This window comes from Citrus sinensis, chromosome 8, assembly GCF_022201045.2.
Source record: "Citrus sinensis cultivar Valencia sweet orange chromosome 8, DVS_A1.0, whole genome shotgun sequence".
In the NCBI taxonomy this organism is placed as follows: domain Eukaryota; kingdom Viridiplantae; phylum Streptophyta; class Magnoliopsida; order Sapindales; family Rutaceae; genus Citrus; species Citrus sinensis.
The window spans coordinates 10,568,468-10,575,254 of record NC_068563.1 but is presented as its reverse complement, the minus strand read 5'-3'; the positions used below and the strand labels follow the sequence as shown (position 1 = coordinate 10,575,254).

The 6,787-nt window shown below is 31.7% G+C and overlaps 2 pseudogenes; both read left to right on the top strand.

The window, feature by feature from the left end:
- Positions 1 to 324: 324 nt before the first annotated feature.
- LOC102616919 (vestitone reductase-like) lies at positions 325 to 2,207 on the top strand (annotated as a pseudogene).
- A 3,136-nt stretch (positions 2,208 to 5,343) lies between these two features.
- On the top strand, positions 5,344 to 6,564 carry LOC127899296 (uncharacterized; annotated as a pseudogene).
- Positions 6,565 to 6,787: the final 223 nt, after the last annotated feature.

Below are 6,787 nucleotides of genomic sequence, written 5' to 3'. Positions count from 1 at the left end.
ATCCCACTTGATGTAAAATTACATAAGGCAACATTAACATAAGATCGGTCGTCTTATTGCGTACATCACTCTCTCATGATGTAACATATTAACTGCTTGATCCATTTATTATTATTATTATTATTTTGAAAAGCTTAATCCATTAATTAGTGACAATGACTAATCATCTCTCAAATTTAAAACAATAAATGTGCAATTCGTGGCATAATATATAAATCGAGAACGTCGACTTGCGCGTGAAAACAAAATTTTTCAAAATTTATGAGCTTATATATATCAAATTGGGAGAGAAATGTTAGATAGCCGCCACATATTTTTATTATAAAAAGTGAGCACAACTAAACTCAGCATATGGATAAATTCATGTATAAAAGTGATTCCCATTGTCATAGAAAGTAGAAAGAATAAGTTAGATAGTCTCATAGAGATGGAAGAACAAAAAGGAAGAGTTTGTGTAACAGGTGGTACAGGTTTCATAGGATCTTGGCTGATCATGAGGCTTCTTGATCATGGTTACTCCGTCACAACCACCTTTAGATCGGATCCAGTTATGTATGCTTTCAAGTTCAGGGTTCTTTTCAAATTTAATAGGTAATTATTTTATTTACATCTTTAATGACAAGATTGAGTTTGTTCAATATTATGAAAAATAAGCAGAACACAAGAAAGACCTTAGCTTCCTGACAAATCTACCAGGAGCATCGGAGAGGCTTCAAATCTTTAATGCCGATCTCAATGACCCTGAGAGCTTCGATGCAGCCATTGCTGGATGCGCTGGCGTTATTCATGTAGCTGCACCTATTGATATCGATGGAAAAGAAACTGAGGAAGTTATGACACAAAGAGCAGTCAATGGAACAATAGGCATCTTAAAATCATGCTTGAAATCTGGAACTGTGAAGCGATTTGTGTACACTTCGAGTGGATCAACTGTTTATTTCAGTGGCAAAGATGTTGATATGCTAGATGAGACATTTTGGAGTGATGAAGATTACATTAGAAAATTGGATATCTGGGGAAAATCGTACGTACTTACTAAGACATTAACTGAAAGGGCAGCTCTTGAGTTTGCAGAAGAACATGGATTGGATCTTGTGACACTAATACCTTCTTTTGTTGTTGGTCCCTTCATTTGTCCTAAATTTGCTGGATCTGTTCGCAGCACGTTGGCCATGGTCTTGGGTACATGCTCTGATTTAATTTGTCGAGATTAATCATGTCTATATGTGTTGCCTTTGATCGACTAATGCTTTGGTCAACATCTCTGCTTATCAGGCAATCGAGAGGAATATAGCATTCTTCTCAACATATCAATGGTGCACATAGATGATGTAGCAAGGGCACATATTTTTTTACTTGAATATCCTGATGCAAAAGGGAGATACATTTGCTCTTCAGCCAAATTAACTATTCAAGAGATGGCTGAATTTCTTTCTGCAAAACACCCTGAATATCCAATACCAAATGTGGAGTAAGTCCAATTAAGTTCTACCCTTAATTTTCCATTTTATTTATAATTATCATCTTTTAGTATAATGGAGGAATTTTGCAGTTCTTTATCGGAGATTGAAGGTTATAAATTATCAGCGTTATCGTCAAAGAAACTCCTGGATATTTGTTTTACATATAAGTATGGGATCGATGAGATGTTTGATGGGGCAATCAAATGCTGCAAAGAAAGAGGCTACCTTTAGTGCAAATAGATGAACTTATATAAGTTCATGTTGTGAAAATGAACAATATTGTGTATCCATGTCTGGCCTTTTTGTTGTTTTATCAGTTAAAAAATGCTTTACTTTTAGATTTGAAATTTATAATTCTTCAGATTTGAAAAGTCTCGAACTGCAGATCGGTCATTGCAACAGATCGATCTTTTAGTGTACCAATTGGTAGAGCCAACTTTAATGGTGGAGGATTTGTTGACAGAAACTGAGGTTTATCATGAATGGAGCTTCAATTTGTTGTATTGCAAGTTGACAGGAGTGGAGGTGCCGTTTGTTTAACCTTGGTCGCATGATATTTCCTCTGTGCCCGTCAATACGCTATATATACATTGGTTAAGCCAATAGTTTGCTGTAATTGGTTACTGTAATTTGATTCTAAGATCTGCTATGGACGAAGTGTTTGTTCTGTTCAGCAATTTGGTTGTAATGAAATTATTTTCTTTGTTTCAAAATAATAATAATGATAATTTCGTTTGACTTATCGATTCATGTGGGTTATCTACAAGACTACACCAGTAGTACTGTTTTACCAATTTATTATCAATATGCAAGAGAAAATGCTATATTGACAATGTTACGTTGTTACTTGCACGAACAAAGTGAAACATAAAATTACTTTGTTGCCCTTCATTATTATTAAAAAATAAAAAAGACAACTTGGCTTGTGAACTAAATTTTGTCAAACTAGCATGTGTTTCGTAGTATATCTTTTATGAAGATTTGCAATTGATGAGTTTATATTATATAATTGTATATGATTATGTTTACAATTTGGTCATTTATGAAGATATAGCTGGCTTATAAGATTTGATGCTATATATATAATATGTCAACGTACATGGATGGCAATAGTACCCACAAACTCGTAAATCTGTCCAAATTCATCCATCAATTGTCCACTATGAGTATTTTGGCACTAACAAAAAATCCGGTGGATACCTACATGGTTATCCGCCAACCCGCAATTTTATTTTAATTATTTTTATAAATTTTAATTTTAAAAATTATATTAACGAATTTAATTATAAAAATACGTAAGTTATGTCGCTAACTTGATTCACATCGTTCTCTTCACAACATGTATGTGTTTATTTTTTAAAGACACTTTTGTAACTTTCAATGAGAACAGAGGTGGATACACTGTAGGACCACCAGGGGCTCAAGTAGGGATGGCAATGGGGTGGGAAGGCTTACCTCATTCCCCACCCCATTAAAAATTTCACCTCCATTCCCCAATAAATTTAGTGAGATGGGGATGGGGAATCCCTACGTGGGGAGTAATTTCCCCATCCCCACCTAATTCCCCATTTATTTATTTTATAGTAGATGCAGATACATGATTTCAATAAATTAAAAATTAAAGATATAAATAAAATCATTACCATATTATAAAATATTTATATTATTTAAAAAAATCTCCAAATGTTTGAAACAATATCTTAAAATGATATTAAAATTGAAAAATGTTTGAAGAGAGCAGTATGTTAAGAGAGAAAAGAAAACATAACAATATTTTACGATTGAATAAAAATTATATTTTAATGTTTTTCTTCAGTTGTAACCCATTTATATCAAGTAAAACAAATTATTAACTAACATTTTAATTGATAAAACAAAAATTATTAAATGAAAATTAGAAAAAATATTTTATATATAATAGGGATTGGGGTGAGGAGCACAAAACCATACCCCACCTCATTAAGAATTTGGGGATTATTTCCCCCATTTCTCACCCCATTCCCCAAAAATTATTCAAAATTCACCCTATTTGGGGTGGAGCCTCATGGGGCTCCAAACCCATGGAGTATTTTGCCATCCCTAGGCTCAAGTCCCCACTAGAAAAAAAAGTACACTTTTTTGTTTAAAAGAAAAATTAATAAATTTCTAAATAGCCCATGTCAAGTTATTAGATAGTCCCATTCTTTAAAAGTCAAACTATTATTTTAATAATTGTAAAGCCATAATTTGACTTAAAAAAAAGCCTACTGCCCGAAATATTTATAATCTTAATTACTGAATCATGAGTGCAACACTTGTAATTAGGGATTACCTTGAACGAAAAGAGCAAGTTCCAAGTAGTTCGTTCTTTATTATCAAAATCCAAGTGAAGAAAGCAAAAGGAGAATGAGGGTATGATTTATTTAATTATTGTGGGGTTGAGTGATTGGGACGTGGGACCGGCAAATGAGTTAGCCTCTGCATCAATTTTGCATCAGGTAAACATGTCATTTTCTTATTTTTTTCAAATTAAGTTAATAATTTAGTATTTTATTCATTTTCACATGTCAACATATCTCTATACAAAATTGTAATTGTTCAAGTGACTAATTCTAGTCCTTATCTTTTTTTTTTTTGGGAAATTTGTAACCTACCCCCAAATAAATTGACATTTTACACCGCGTCCCCAACAAATTTGACTTGTTGCACTGCGCACCCAAAAAAATTGACATTTTTGCACCACGCCCCCAATTCCGTTATTTTCTCAGTTAAATTTAACGGTGGAGGGGTAAAATTGAAAGTTTATTCCTTAAATTAATTTTAATGGGAATTCTCTTTATTGTAATTAAAATAAAAATCTTTAAAAAATTAAAGAAAAAATAATAGTGGTGACAATGTACATGTAACAAGAAATTTTTTTATTACAATTAAAATAAAAATCTTTAAAAAATTAAAGGAAAATAATAGTGGTGATAAATGTACATGTAACAAGAATTTTTTTTATTAAAATTGAAATAAAAATCTTTAAAAAATTAAAGAAAAAATAATAGCGGTGACAATGTACGTGTAACAAGAAATTTTTTTTATTGCAATTGAAATAAAGATCTTTAAAAAAATTAAAGGAAAATAATAGTGGTGACAAATGTACATGTAACAAGAATTTTTTTATTAAAATTGAAAAAAAATCTTTAAAAAATTAAAGAAAAAATAATAGTGGTGACAATGAACATGTAAGAAGAATTGTTTTTTTTTTATTGCAATTGAAACAAAAAACCTTAAAAAATTAAATGAGCTAAACATTTTGTTTTTTTACATAGAGGGGCATTTTTGTCATTCAATCAAAAGTTAAACGGAGCCGTTAAACTTAACTGAGAAAATAACGGAATTGGGGGCGTGGTGCAAAAATGTCTATTTTTTTAGGTGCGCAGTGCAACAAATCAAATTTGTTGGGGACGCGGTGCAAAATGTCAATTTATTTGGGGGTAGGTTACAAATTTCCCTTTTTTTCAGTGATTTTGTTTATAGCTATTTGTAAATCAATATTTTTTTAATTGTAATTAATTTATTTTATATAAGTACTCACATATATAATTTTGAAAAAAATATGGAAAAGTATTTTAAAAGAAAACCTGTGATGCTGTCATTTCTATAGAAAGATGAAAGTGGTCTAGAAAAACGAAATAAGTTTGACTTAAAATTGTCAGAATGTCAATATATCTCTATACAAATTGTAATTGTTCAAGTGACTAATTCTAGTCCTTATAGTTTTTTTTTTCTGTGATTTTGTTTATAGCTATTTGTAAATCAATTTTTTTAATTGTAATTAATTTATTTTTATATAAGTACTCACATACATAATTTTGAAACAGATATGGAAAAGTATTTTAAAAGAAAACCTGTGATGCCGCCATTTCTAGAGAAAGATGAAAATGGTCTAGAAAAACGAAATAAGTTTGACTTAGAATTGTCAGAACTTCCTTATGATCCTAGACAACGACCCCTAATTTTTTTTTACAATCGAAATATTCGACATGAAGTTCGTTGAGCATATTCATAAAGGGTCCTTGCCAACCTAAATTCCACAATTTTTTATAAGTCTAAATTTAGGCAACAACAACGACAATTGAGTCCTGCTTGGTTCAATATATACAAAAATTAGCTAGAATATAGTATATCAAAGAATGATGGATATTGTTTATCTTGTTATCTTTTCACACTAGAAATTGGTGAGCAAGCAAGTGGTGAGACATTTACAAAAAATGAGTTCTCAAATTGGAAGAAACCAAAAAGATTACAAGAGCGTATTGGAGGTCCTAATAGTGCTCACAACAAGGCCATGGGTTGTTGTGAGGATTTAATGAAACAAAAGCAGCATGTTCAAACATTTTTCAACAAACATTCTGATTAAGATTGGAAAGATTATCGAACTCGCCAGTCTGCATCCATTGATGTTGTTCGGCTTCTTTTAGAATAAGGGCTTACATTTTGTGGTCACAATGAATATGATAATTCAAGTAACCAAGGAAATTATATTCTAACTTTAAGATTTCTTGCCGATCACAATGAAGATATCAAAAGAGTTACTTTGAAGAACGCTCCTAGAAACAACCTGTTGATTGCACTTTCAATTCAAAAAGACCTTGTGAGGGTTTGTTCTATTGAAATTACCAATGTTATTATTAGAGATGTGGGTGATGCATTATTTTCTATTTTGATTGATGAATCTCGTGATGCATCTACAAAGGAGCAGATGGTTGTTGCATTGCGATATGCAGACAAGAATGGATATGTCTTTGAGCGTTTTATAGGTTTTAAGCACGTTACTTGTACTACTACTATCTCGCTCAAGGAAGCTCTTGATCAGTTATTTTCCAAGTATGGATTGAGTATATCTAGGTTGCACAGGCAAGGTTATGATGGGGCTAGCAACATGCAAGGTGAGTTCAATGGTCTTAGGACACTTATTATGAATAAGAATGAGTGTGCTTATTATATACATTGTTTTGTCCATCAATTACAGTTAGCTATTGTGGCTATGGCAAAGAAACACGATCAAATTAATTCTTTCTTCAATGTAATTGCTAATGTTATCAATGTTGATGGGCCTTTATGTAAACGTTGAGATATTCTTTGAGAGAAGCAATTACTTTCAATTGTTGAAGCACTTGAAAATGATGACATATCGAGTGGGCAAGGCCAAAATCCAGAGACAGCATTGAAACATTTTGGTGATACATGTTGGGGCTCACATTATGGTACATTACTTCATATAATATGTTTGTTTCCACATATAATTAGTGTGCTTGAGATAGTTGCAAACGATAAGTAAAACTCTAGTGAACAGA